Source organism: Amphiura filiformis, chromosome 1, assembly GCF_039555335.1.
Source record: "Amphiura filiformis chromosome 1, Afil_fr2py, whole genome shotgun sequence".
Taxonomy (NCBI): Eukaryota; Metazoa; Echinodermata; class Ophiuroidea; order Amphilepidida; family Amphiuridae; genus Amphiura; species Amphiura filiformis.
In genome coordinates this window covers 17,704,980-17,719,984 of record NC_092628.1, presented here as the reverse complement: position 1 = coordinate 17,719,984, position 15,005 = coordinate 17,704,980, and the positions used below count along the sequence as shown (strand labels likewise).

At 36.4% G+C, this 15,005-nt stretch overlaps 1 protein-coding gene across 11 annotated transcripts in view; it reads left to right on the top strand.

Moving 5' to 3' along the window:
* LOC140162964 (3',5'-cyclic-AMP phosphodiesterase 4C-like) overlaps positions 1–15,005 on the top strand; it is a 573,837-nt gene that overhangs the window by 365,721 nt on the left and 193,111 nt on the right. For 5 of the 11 annotated variants that reach the window (XM_072187053.1, XM_072186953.1, XM_072186832.1 and 2 more), the window contains exon 1: positions 13,777–14,040. The exons of 5 other annotated variants lie outside the window; for them this stretch is intronic. The gene's annotated coding sequence lies outside the window, so the exon portion shown is untranslated. Of the gene's footprint in view, positions 1–13,773; positions 14,041–15,005 lie in introns of those variants that run through there. One more of the 11 variants, XM_072187000.1, reaches the window with a different exon arrangement.

The following is a 15,005-nucleotide window of genomic DNA, read 5'->3' as shown; positions in this document are numbered from 1 at the left end:
TTTTATTTATGTAAGCAGCACATTACGTCATGTGCTCGACATTCTGGAACCACTTTTGTAAACATGAAATTCTTTTCTCATTTTATCAGTTTTGTAAGTGGATAACAGAAGTTCAGGAGTCTGATTGATAAGGGAAAATCTGATGAGGACTACATGAGCATGAGAACTACTTGCTGATTGGCCAAAATTAATATTGTGTCCAATTTTGAACCAATCAAGGAGGGTATTAATAAGCCTAGTCATAATTGGCAATTGAAATGAGCATTTCAAGTTGTCAACCAATCAGAAATGCTGTTAGATGACAAGTAGTGTCCAGGGGGTTAAGGCATGTCAGATGGCAGGAGCCATAGTTGTCCAGTTTAAAAAAAAACTGCAGTGTAGTTTGTAATAATACTACATTGATTTTATTGGATATTACTTAAGGGATCCGATAATTGTATTTATTATATATCCATCTATAGATCTTGTGGTTCTTGAGTCCATTTAAGGGCAAATTCTGCTTTGTCATGCTCACCTCCGACATGCCTTAAGTGGATAAGAGGAGTGTAGGGGTAGAGCTAATTGAAAAGGGAAAAAAATGACAGGGTTCATGTTTGAAATCAGATTTGACACTTTGATGTAGTGGCAATTAATGCATATTGTATTATGTAAAAAATATGGCAAAGTAAAAATCTTGTATGAATGAATTCATGATGGGATCATCAGATTTCATGCAGAATAAATTGGGTGATGTTTTGCAATTCATGAAGGAATAAATTAATTATATGAACGGGAAACACGGTTGAAATTATGTGGGAATATAGAAATGGATTTTTTTTATGTGGAAACTTAAAGTTGGTACTGTAAGTATAAAGATATTTTTTTAATTTTTCTGCTCACTCACTGCACTGAAAAGGGAAAAATCAATCTATGTGTAGGACATTTTTAATGCAAATGTGATACATTCGGATTCATTGAGGCCAAATGCCGCAGTTTTTATATTGAAATAAGGAGAAAATAGGTCATAAAAATCAATAAAATAAGATTTTGATTTTGACGGACCCAGATTTTGTGTTTTGTATCTCTCTTTTATCAGTACGAAATTAAAAGCAGCCATTTTTTGGCTGAAGTGGATTGATATTGACAGAAATTTATTGAAAAAAAATTATGAAAATTTTCAAAATATGTCATGCAAAAAAGTTTCTGATTTTCAAGCTTTCAGTGATTTTTTAAGGTCATTTAGCTTATTCCAGAAAAAAATAACATTAAAAAACAGAAGAAGAAAAAAATCCTGATCGACCGACCCCTTGACAAACAATATATAGAACAAATTGTTGGGTTTTTTTGTCACCTAATGGCTCATTTTCCAAAATATCCTCCCTTGGTCTGATTGGTCCAGATTAGGGTCACATACCAACCAACCCTACTTGGCAAATGATACAAGATATTTAGGAAAGTCCCAGTATTTCTCTCCATGGTTGAAGGTATACGGGAATGTGCCACGGTGAAGATCAATGTGCCCAATCGGGCACATTTTGGCAAAAGTGCCCTTAAAATCGCCCAATTAGGACAAATTGGCGATTTTTGGGTGATTTTGTTGAAAATTGGTATACTGATGGGGAGCAAAAACAGCAAAAATTAGGTATAGAGAAAGTCGCCATCCAAATTTTTTGGAAGACCCCCTGGTTCCTGTGTCCGATGATGGTAGAGGATACTAATCATCTTATTACATGTTTCATTTTCGCTATATCCCATATAAAGATTTCTATGATTTTCAAACTTTGATCAGCACTAACTCAGAACTAAATCTTGCTGTCATACAACGTTGTACCAGGTACCTTAAGATGGGGGTGGCTAAATGGTGAGTTGTGTATGAGCGAGTTGTGGAGCAAGTTGCAGGGCGAGTAGTATAGCGAGTTGTTGTAGCTATTGTGTCTGTTGTATATAGTGGAGTTATTTTGGAGCGAGTTATAAGTTGAGTTTTTTTATTGCTGTAATAGTGACTAATGAGCATATTATGTTCAACTTGAAGAGCATGATCATCCATTGATGTTCACAAACTCGCCCCACAATTCACCCTACAACTCGCCCATACACAACTCGCCACTTAGACAATCACCTCTAGATGTAAAGCCTCTTATGATATATAGTACATTTAGTTCTCCAGTTTCAGAATGTCACAGGTGCATTCACTGTCACAGTGGAGGAGTGTCATCCATCATCTGTCTTATTACCATACATTTAAATCTCTCCACGCGGGTGTTGACTGCAGACGACAAGTTTTTTGTTTTTTTTATTTAAAAATTTTTTTAGATTTTCATTGCCATATTTGGAATCAGCCTGAAAAATGCATTAAAATGAGTACAAACAAGTCTAGTATTGGTTGAGTGGTTCTTGAGATAGCTCTTGATATTTTGAGAAAATATCTCAAAAGGACTTTTTTGTGTTAAGCCTATGGCCAGCACACATAGCATTAAAAATGGAATCTTTATTCTGTGCTAGTGCTAGTATTCAGTTGATAGGCTATTCCAGTTGTAATCCTTACACCCCTATGGAAGATGTGACCTTAATCTTATACAAAGGGAGTGGGAATTTCAAATGGGGTTACCCAGGCCCATACACAGGGGGCTGCACCCCCACCACTAATTTGAAACAGTATACAAAAAGTCGCAAAATATCACAATTTGCAAGCATATCGAGCAAAAGAATCAGTTTTTTTGCGCTTTTTGGTCAAAAAGGTCCAAATTTTGGGAAGAATGTCCACTTTTCACAAAATTGCTCCCCCCCCCCTCTTGAAAAAAGTCCACTTTTTCAAAAGCGGCACACCCCAAAAAACTCCTGCGTACGTGCCTGGGGTTACTGGAATGGGTGACTCCATATGAAATCTACACCCCCGGAGTGAGAGATTAATTTCGCTAAAGTGGTAACCACAAACTTACTGTTTTTTCACAATTTCTTCCCAAATACATTGAGTTGGAACGTCATATTCAGGATGGTTATGAGAAAAATATGATCAATTATATGATGTCATCAACAATGAGATAAATCAAGGGGATAAGACTGTTGATTGGGTCATGGGCCTTTAAGTCCCAAGGTAGCAGAACATAAGAAGTGAACAAAAATATTTCTGTATTGCAATTTCGAAATAAAACAAATTATGTCATTGTTCCAAACACAAGTGTATTTTCTTCTCCAAATGTCATTCATTCAAAGCCTACTTTCAGCCAGCACAAATGAATATTACTCTATGTGATATAATCATGCCTGCTATACAGAATGGAAATTAACTCAAATAGAAAAGTAAGTGGAAGAAAATAATTAACCATTCGTAGAAATTTTCCCTTGGAACGGTAGCTTCATGGAAGAAGCACCCATGTTGGGCCAAAGGGCACATTAACTTGATTAGCGTGTTACACGCTCTCTCACTTTAATCAATACCATTAGCAGTAATTTAAGTGCCATGCATTCAATGGTATTTTAAGTAGAATTATTTTGATATGAGATTTTTTTTTAGAATTGCCTTTCCTGGTATTGTGTAGGGATTTTAAGGGACTGTGCAATGATTATTTGCCTCCCTGTGGGGAAATTGAGGGAAGCAATTTTGGGGCAAGACATTTTGGCGAGTCAAAAGGGGGGGGGCACAAAAAAATTTCATGGCTACCTTTGAATTAAAAGGCTCTAAAAAGGCTTAGGAAAACAAGAAGGAAACATTCTAACAATTTGGTATATGCAAAGGGGGGGTGGACAAGGTTCTTTTGGCATGCCAAGAGGGGGGGGCATTTTAAGGCAGGCCATTTTGACGTTTTACCACCTCAGATGGACAGATAATTATTGCACAGCCCTAAACATGGTAAACAGTTTTGTCATGAAAGTATAATATCATTTTATTATGCATACAACTGTACCTCATCATGAGCAATAAGGTAGTATGTAGCAGTGAAGTACGAAGTAGCATGGCATTTCTGAATTGCATTATGTACATTCACTAGCTCTCACTCACTCAGTTAATATTACATTATCCCTGATGCTTGAATGCATAATATATTTCTGCATATATTTTTTTATTTTTTATTTTTGAGTCGCCAATTAAACTCCTTTTTTCAACGCTAGTTTCTTTTTAGAAATATTAAATACCTAAAGATTAATCAATGATATATCAGTTTATGCATAATAAGAATTGCCCTTCTAAATGAGCACAACTAATATATTGACTATTTCAAGAAAATTACCAAAAACTGACAACTTCCATTGACTTGTACGCTTTACACTTGAACACCAATTTTTAAGTTTTGTGTTTGAATTCTGACACATTGCAGATATTTTGGTTACATGGGGATGATTAGACACTCATTTTTGTGAGTGCAAGAAATGCTTAGACATGGGTCTGCATAGAAAAACTTTCCATGCAACACAGTAAAATATTGTTTTTTCGCACACTACACACTGACACACACACAATAAGATCGGTAAAAATATGGGCTTATATTAACCAAAGTAATCTTACAATAGAGGTTATCCGTGTTCTATAAGGTGCATATCCTATCAACGACTGCTATACCTTGTTTAGGATTTTCAAAAGAAGTACCTGCATGTGCAACCATGACTGTTTCAAAATAGCCGCTAAAGTCATGCAAGTAAGTCTGAGGTCGTGCATTGAATTGGTTTAAATGAGGAATACTACGGAACCAGCACCTTTTGTTAGAAGTCACACATGAGTAACGTGGATAACCTCTATTAGAATTTTACAGGTTCGGCAGCTCGAGCCAAAAATGATTCAAATTCATGAAGTTGCATCGTTCTGTCTTGGTCCACTGATTCCTCTTGTTGCATTTAAGTGATGATGAAATTTAAGAATTGTAGGTCACCAGTTGGGCTATTCCAGTTGAAATCCATACACCTCATATGGAAGACATTACCATTAATATTCTCCCACACAGGGACTCGGGAGTGTTAATTACAAATGGGGGTTACCTAGACGTTCGCCTTTTGTATCTCTTTCCTTTTTGGAAAGGTATAACGTTGTGGAGATAGGAACATGTACGACCATCCGGGACCTACTCTGCCATGTTTGGCTGAGTAACGCTACGTTGAACACGGTCTTTTGTGCCTATGTAAATTATCCTCTGACAGGTATTGTGTTGAGAAATGACCTCACAACTTTCATGTGCTTAGAATTGTACCATTGACATTTATCAAATTTTGACGTTCGGACAACGATCGGATCTTTCTATATATGCAGATCATATTCGTTAGCCTGATATCTGGCCTTTAAACTTACCAATATTCTTCAGAAACTTGCTCATACATCTTTACGGCATGAAATAGACGACATTTGTGTGATATTGGCAATGTCAAAGGTTACGATAATCTGGACTATTCTACTTACGGGGGAGTCCGAAAATGAACTTTGGCAGGGGCTGAAATGCATTTTTTACTAGCGCAATCTCTGTTTGTAACTAAAGCATTTGGAGTTCCAAGACAATCCAGCGTGTATTTTTTATTCCAACGGGCGGTCGGCCGGTCGGTCATGCGTGAGTTATTCTCGTTTTATACAGGTGTTTTACGTTTCATGTTAATTTAATATTCTAGTCCACTACTCCGTCATTTATCCACCCCACAAGTAAAATGGACATGACGACGAGGATGTGGCGAGGTCAGATGCGGTTGCATGATGGTATAATTGAAGACCGAATTAAAAAGACTAGTTTGCGTCTGACGTCAGGGCAAAGGCGCGACGTGATTGGTTACTGACCTGCGCAGTACGGCATTTTTGGTCTGGTTGACAGGACGTCATGTCACGTCATACGCAAACTAGTCTTTTCAATTCGGTCTTCAATTATAGGGAAGATTGTTGCAAATGGAAAAAGTCACATGAAAGGTCAAATGATGCCAATGATGTTAATAACGGAAGAACCGAACAATTCCCTCCAAGTAAATGCAAGCGTTTTCACGGCAAATCAACAGGGATCGTCGAATTGAAGGTAACACAAATGGGTACAATATGATGATCAATATTGAGGTTCATTTAAATAGGTAGGGAAAGTGTGCATAAATATGAAAAATATGTTTTTTCAAATGGAATTTTACAGCTCTTGCGGTGACCCACGAACACAATGAAAAGGTCAATTTTCATCATTTATTTGTTCTGTTGCGTTCAACCATCTCCAACAATTTTTTCAATGTAAGTGCCTCTGGCCCTAGTGGAAGTAAAAACGGATACTATGGCCAGAGTTCTAGGGCTAGGGTTACCTGAATGGGTGACTCCTTTTAAAATCTACACCCAGCCTGTGTGGAAAATTAAGGTCATGTCTTTCATATAGAGGTTGTGCATGAAATTATTGATTGGCTCCAAACAAAGGGATTTGAACCGGTGTCCTTCACCGTAATCATGGCGCAGTGCATTATTTGTTATGTGTGTGAGACGAAGTGTCGAGGTAGATTGCAATCATGCTTTTATTGAGTGCATTTGAGTAGTCCGCCATATTTACGGTATGATATGTCATATGCACAACCTCTATACGGATTTCAACTTGAAGACCCCCCAATTAGATGCAGTTTTCTTATACAAGCATTTGTTGTACAGTATAATGTTTATGCAGTCATATACTGCAACAATAATACCACACACTGAATATAGTTAAAGAGCTGCCTGATACTAAATTGATTTAAAAATCCAGGGTCACCAATCAAGCAATTCATATCGCTCAAGCTTTACAAGAATTTTATAAAGCACGAGCACGTGCACATGAAAAGCAAGCTGGCTTTTTAATTTGAAATTGCATTATTATGAACAGGCTACCAATTAGGGCCTATACTTTTGCTTTTTCTTGTACAAGCAATTTATATCACACAAGTTTAACAAGAATAATATTTCTTATCAATATACAAGCATGTCACGTTCATGAAAAATGAGCTGCGTTAAGAATATGGGCCACCATGATACATTTGACTTTTCCTATACAAGCGTTTTATATGACACTTGCATGTTTATTTTGGAAAGCCATCAATGGCATTAGATAACAAGTATCAAAAACAGGGTTTTAGGATGTACTTTTGTATTAAAAAGTAAAGAAAATAGAGTAAGTTCAATTTTTTTTCAAGAATATTTTTAACTGTACGAAAATAAAAAAAACCCGATGTTTTTTGCCGTAGTGAATTGGACACTGTACTCTTGCACTCCAATTATAAAGCGTTCAATTTGGGGTTTGCTCCAATGCAAGCTTTCTTGTGGGGTAGTGTGATTTTTTTTTCAGCTTTTGTGATTTTGTTGGGTCTTCCAGAGAGAAATAAATACAGACCAACTCTACTTGGCAAGTCCGTCCACCCGTAAAACAGAGTTGTTTTTTATTCAGATAGGTTACAGGTTAAAAGCTACATTAATGTGTAGTCTCAAACATAAACAACTTATTATAGAGGCGTGTAAACAATGGGCTGTGGATGAAAATATATTAAATCGGGATGTCGCAGGTTGACATCCAGTTAATGAAACGTTTATTATATATAAAAAGGACTTTATTTCATGGGACATTATTTTACTATTACCCAATAAGCCATTATTTGTGAAGAACTTAATTTCTCTTAAAATCCAGACGTTTTATTTCTATGAAACTACAATAAGTGATACATTTGTGGATATTTAAAATCCTGAATCTCAGCTCCCTACGAATTTTGAAAAATGAAATACTTTAGTAGGAAAAATAAAGCACAGTCATGTCATCAATGGTTGGTTCCAGACTGATGATCAATCTTGCCTCCTGGCCAGTTTGTGAACCTTTCACCCTTCTCTCATGAAACACTGTTATAAATAATCGTATCAGTAGCTTTGGCAATTCTAGTTGAAATCCATACACCCCCTATTGAAGACCAGAGGATGTTTAAAGACATTCCCACAACCCAATGGGGTTTCTGACCTTGTATGTCTGGCTTTTGTACACATGTGGTACAGTTGATCATGCCTTGCATTGGAATTGTGTGCAAATATCTGGTGTTTTCATCCTATTATTTAACATTCATAACATCGAGACTTAGGAATAAAATTAATGCAGTGGGACAATATGAATGTTTCCTGTAAGAAAATCAAATATCAGTCCTAAGTCTCAACTATTAGCTTGTTGGCTGCAGTTGTAAAATTACCCTTTTGTGTGTGTGGCAATGGGGACTTTGCCTTTAAAATTAGGTTATATTGATCAAATTTCCCAATCATAGTGCATTGTAGGAATGCCTTTAAGCCTCCTCTGATTGAAGACATGGCCTTAATCTCCCACATAGGGGGTGTAGATTTCAAATGGAATCACCCATTCAGGTAAAAATACACTCATCTACTCTAGGTTCCAGAATTAAACACAAGTACAGCTTGTCTGTACACAGTGCAATAATACTCTTACATATGAGGGAGACACTAATAGAAGAACCCCATTTGAAATTCAAACTCCCTGTGTGGATAATATTAAGATCATGTCTTCCATAGGGGGTGATTGGATTTCATTTGGAATATCCCTACATGTAATATATGTGGTGTCAATAAAATGTTCACTGATTTTGATATTGTGCACTCCAAATTTGTAAATGTTAATTTCCTTGAAAATCTGCTAGGCATTTTCATAATTGCTTCGATTTAGTTGATAATATTGTCTGCAAATGAATTTGCTGAAGCTGAAAAAATAATCGACTAATTTTAGAGCCACACAGTTAATTTGATATAAATTGCTAAATCTAATAGCATATATTTTATTAAATTTTATAATGTAAGAAAAATTCAGAATCGCCCATTTGTTTCTATGGTTTTGCCTGTTTTTGATGATGTTATTTGTACCTTATTTGTTGTTGAAATTTTCATTTGAACAATCCAGCCTGTATCATCAACATGTAATGTCACATGGAATGAATATTTACAGGAAAAAGTCATGAAAGTAATAAAGAATTTGTACACTAAGACCTATAGCCTATATTCATGCAGTATTCACCTAAGGCCAAAAAAATAATGTTTTGGTTCTCGTCCCCTCCTGTCTCAATTTCCAGAATTTGTCAGATTTAAAAAAATAGATTTTTCAACAAATGTAATGTTTTAGGACAACTTTAAACATATACATATGAGTAAGTTTCTTAGAGAACAAAGATCATTTCCAAGTCTTTTTGTGGTAGGGCCTACTCTAGGGGTTTATCCCTCTGAATCTCACATTTGAAAAAGAATGAAAAGGGGCCTCCTGCTAGCTCCTCCTTTCCTCAAGCACTGTTGGAAAAGACTGAAAACTACCAAAGATTCTAAAAATTAAATTTATTTTTTAAGATCTTTGAAACCACTGAAAAAAAAAAACCCTCCTTCCCTCATCAATTAATGAAGATACTCCGGACCAGAACCAAAACAGTACTTTCTTACAGCCTACATCACTATTTTAGTGGTGAGGGTTCAAGGTATTCTTTTATAAATTTATTTCGTCAGCAGCTGTGTAACTTGGTTACCAAATCTGGAATTTCATTTTTGGATACAGACAAGTGTCATAGGTGTATTATGTGATAGGTCACATATTGATACCCCCAACATCTGGCAATGATACTTAAAATACAGCAAAAATTAACCCTTCCCAGGGTGCTTTGCATGAATTGTGATGTAGATCAGTTAGCGATCTTTGTCAGACAACTTTGCTATCTTATTTCATAATGATGGTCATCAATCATGAAAAATAAACAGAATTGAATTAGGGGTGGTGCAATAATTATGTGTACCTCTTGGGGTTGAATTATAGGGGGAGGCAAAGATTGTTTTTGCAGGCCAAAGGGGAGGGGGCACCATTTTGATATGCTTAAAGTCAAATACCGTAAACATTCACCTAATGGCGCTATGGGCTCCTTTGATATAAGTGAAATTTTAGGCAAAACTTAAAAGTGCCCTCCCGTAAAATTCCCACCAGCAAATAAGGGCACGGAACCTTAATTCTTGTTGGGATTTCAGAGGAAGGAGCTCTCTATTTTCACATGAAACTTACCCCAAGGCAAAGGAGCCCATGTGCGCCATTAGGCGAACGTTTACGGTATTCAAATTTCCTGCTCATTGCACTCGCATCGCATATGATTTAGGGCCGTAGCAAAGTTGAACAATGTGGGGCAGCCATCAAATTGTGCGGAGGCCAAAATACAAATATGCCCCAAAATTGGAATAAAGCTATAAAGAAAAAAAAAATAAACAAAAATTGGGCTGGCCATGGCCTCCCACACCCTGCCCTGATATGATTAAACAATTTTTTTAAGGTTTTCAAATTGGGTTCCCCACAATGTGACTTGCGGATAGATGGTCTTTTTGATGAAGATGAAGTTTTGGTCCATCAAAAAGGAGGGGGCAAAAATTTCTTCGTAATAGTATGGACAGGATGGGGGAAGCAATTTTTGGCATACCAATTGGAGAATTCACCCTTTCCTAGTAGTACGCATAATTTTTTCACAGATCCTGTATATTGTAACCATTCGAGATTTTCACAATAATACACAATTATTCTGTTGGTAATACTAGAGATGCTGGACTTATGGATGTTGGGAAGGAAATATTCTCAAGCTGCTGTGGGGTTAAAATTGCATTAGGAGCCAGCTACAATACTATAGTGGTATTAATAGAGCAAGGGAATAATGACCTGCTGTAGCCATATTGTATAGGCTACACGCTCTTCATTCATATGAATGAGAGACTGTAATAACAGGGATAATATTAAAGTGATATTACAACCTAGACCAGTTGGTGAAGTTCTTTATATATGCTATCTACAAATTGCAATCTATCTAGTATATAACATCACCGAGGACAAGGATATGGTCAGAACACTGATGCAAATGAAAGCACTTGACTTCTATATGCAGCTCTATGGTTGACTATCTAGAGAGGCAATAGAGAGAGCATGATAATGGCTGGCTACCAATTTGTGATAACGGCCTAAACCAGTTGGCATTTTCCACCGATGTAATCTATATCAATTTTATCTTTCATTTGAGTGCGGGCGGTGATGAGAATTATATCGTCTGAACAGGGAAACACCCAAGTCGGCGACCCCAACTAGAGCTATTATAGAAAAGAGAGAGAGTGATATTACAGACTGGTATCAGTCTGACTAGTTTGAAATTTCAAAGCATAAACCCTGGCTATATATATCATTAATGTAAAGGCAACACGGATGATAGAAATATATTGTTGGAACATTAGATTTATGCAATTGAAAAGCACTCAGCTCGACAACCATCAGCTGTAGTCGGAACTTAATAGCTAGACAAACTTCATCGATGCCCTACTCCACGAATGCTCTCATCAAATTGGGGACTAGCGAAATTGTCGCTAAAGCGTTGTCATCAGACGTGACATGCTGTAATTCTGCATAATTTTTGTAGTAGCCAAACTTGGATCAAATATAAGCTATACATTATTTATTACTGTCAAAATACAACTGGTATATTAATTTATTATTATGAGTTGATTATTTTCCAGCAATGGAGTGAAATTTGACATTCTATGTCGCTATATGACTGTGAGTAATGGTGTTGTAACATCATATGATTGAGGAGCTATATACTGCATTGTGCAAATGAAATTGGCTATAGGCGCCTACCATCTACCATTTCTCTGCCGTTTTATCATTTTTTACCTATTTTAGTAGTGATCAAGTTTCACCCATGTTGTTAGGTGATTGCATCGCCACCGATTGAAGACAGGAATTCTGGTATATTTATAGTATACAGTCAGTTTCACAACTGAATGAACTGTTGCTGTTTGCTTTCCTAGTATTGTGACTAATTTTTAATGAAAAAGGTGAATTTTAACCAATTTTGTTTGGAAAAAGTGAATTTTACTTTGCTGTAGCATCAACAGAAGTCAATTGCTTTCCCAGTATTGTGACTAATGTTTGGTGAGAAAGGAGATTTGTTACCAATTTTGTTTGGAAAAAATGAATTTTACTTTGCTGTAGCATCAATAGAAGAAGAAGTAAATTGCTTTCCCAGTATTGTGACTAATTTTTGGTGAGAAAGGAGATTTGTAACAAATTTTGTTTGGAAAAAATGAATTTTACTTTGCTGTAGCATCAATAGAAGAAGAAGTAAATTGCTTTCCCAGTATTGTGACTAATTTTTGGTGAAAAAGGAGATTTGTAACAAATTTTGTTTGGAAAAAGTGAATTTTACTTTGCTGTAGCATCAATAGAAGAAGAAGTAAATTGCTTTCCCAGTATTGTGACTAATTTGAATTTTTGATGAAAAAGGTGAATTTTAACCAATTTTGTTCGGAAAAAATGAATTTTACTTTGCTGTAGCATCAATAGAAGAAATAAATTCTGCGATCCAAATTAGTAATTGTACTTCGACGCAGGATCAGATAAGTTATATATTAATTATTGACCGGTGTGACAGTATTATGATTTTGGATTGATAATGGAGTAGTGGTGAAATTTGTTTACTCATCGGATACAAGGATATCTATGTTGTTGTCAACTCAGGTGAATGAATGATTAGTCCATTGAATTGGTAGATGCTAGCTGGCCTCCTTCGACATTCATTCACTCTCAAACTGAACTCACCGGCTGGCGTACATACACTGTGTATAATCACAGGGAGGCTTGACTCAGTAGAAGATAACGGGCTCGTATATACACACATCACACAAGACAAGCAGTTGTGTGCTAGCTGGTAATGGGAGAATATTATTAAAATCAAATGGTGGTGTGTTGGTATTCTAAATAGTGTGGAGTTACACTGTGCTGTGGGAATCGTATGCATACAATAGCGGTAGATTTGTGCTGCTGGACGGTGTGGTGGTAGTAAAAGCACATCCGATTTTGATTTAAGCTTCTACTTCAGGGGAGGAGGAAATTATTGATGAGGTTATTCAGTGGCAGAAATGGATTGAAATGGTTTTTTCAAGTGATGCGTCATTGCTCTAAATAAAAGCACGACACTGTTGTGATATAAATGTATGGGTACTGCTAGAACATAGGTATTGTGTGTAGACAGGTACTGTAAGACACCATCTAATCAACAAGCTCATCTTTATCTGGATCATACAGAAGAACTGGAATAATTGCGGTGTTTACTGTGGATACAACCTTTTAAAAGGTGTTTCTTTTATGTCAATATTCTGAATAACATCAAGGAATACCGCCAGAAATTTTATTCTCAAATTGCTATAACTTTGATGTATTATAGGATTGAATTTATGACTGTCTTTGCGATTGTTTGATTTTGTGAATTTTTTGGTTACTGTGGATGTAGGTGCATCTATCTTTCTGGATATATATATTTAGAACAATATATAGACCGGGCTCGGTTGTGTTCAGGGGTAATGACGCAACAGTGTAGTGGCTGGTGAATCGCGTTATGCCAAGATTCATACGGATATCGCTGTAATGACATACGTATTTATAAATATACTGGATGTTTTTATTGGCTGCAACAACATAACATTTACGAGGGGATCGTCTTGTCACATGCGATAAATGTACGGAATTAAAGAGGCGACTATTCTAGAAAATACCAAGTGTATGTATTTGGTGTGAACACTGAACATATATTTGGATTGATTCTGTGTATATAAAATCAGAGACATGTACCGTCGTGATAACATAATTATACGTCAAGATTTGTTTTCATGCAAGATATGTAATTGAATCTTGCACAGATAACTGACTTCTAGCCCACTTTACATGCAACGAGATTTATTGATTTTGACAATACAGACATAGAGCGTGATTTTGTGCTATAATACATATTTTATGGACTGATGTTTCATGTATGGTGTCTTATATCATAAGACAAGATTGTTTTTTGGCGAGTGTCATATTTTTGTATTTTAAAAAACGGTAATTTTTCTTACCATACGGATTTAGAACAGGATCTACACATTCTAGAAACACAATTGGCAACAATTTTTTGCGCTGGTGGTGTCATTGGATTATAGTAAGCGGATTTATTGTATGTGATTATATCTGGAAGCAGCAGTGGTAAACAGTTCATCATGGTTGACTCACCATCTAGAGAGAAGCCGATATTGGATCTACAGCAGGCGATACTCAGATCACGATTCCATGCTAAACAGTATGTACTAGTTAAATGTTGTATGTGTGTATGGTGTGCAGGGGTGTGTAAGGAGTTACAAATGTTTCATATCCCTAAAGATAGCTTGATAACCAAGAATATCCACAGTTCCCTACCAGCATATTGCAAACAATACATATAAGACCATGCCTTGTTTACGTTGATATCCGAGGACATCCATGGTTCCCAACCAGCATATTGCAAACAATGCATAAGACCATGTCTTGTTTACGTTGATAACTGAGGATGTCCATGGTTCCCTACCAGCATATTGCAAACAATGCATGAAGACCATGTCTTGTTTACGCTGATAACTGAGGATGTCCATGGTTCCCTACCAGCATATTGCAAACTTGTAATGCATAAGACCATGTCTTGTTTATGTTGATAATCAAGGATGTCCATGGTTCCCTACCAGCATATTGCAAACAATGCATGAAGACCATGTCTTGTTTACGCTGATAACTGAGGATGTCCATGGTTCCCTACCAGCATATTGCAAACAATGCATATAAGACCATGTCTTGTTTACGCTGATAACTGAGGATGTCCAATATTGTCCATGGTTCCCTACCAGCATATTGCAAACAATGCATATATAAGACCATGTCTTGTTTTATGCTGATAACCGAGGATGTCCATGGTTCCCTACCAGCATATTGCAAACAATGTAAAATGCATATTATAAGACCATGTCTTGTTTACGGGTGTAAAAACTAAAATCTGGTCTTGGTTGGATAGGAAAAAGTCAAAAGGGTGCACGGTTTAGAGTTTAGCGTAGAGTGTGCAAGGTCCTCGTTTAGACAAGAAAGTTGTAGGTCCTCATTTACAAAAATATGTTGGTGTGTGGCTGTGAATTTGTAATTTTATGATCAGGGACCTTCTTTGTGGGGACATCCTCTATTGAAGTATAGTCCCACCTTTGAATAAAGTCCCACCCCCAAATTTTCGAAAAATTTCAGAAA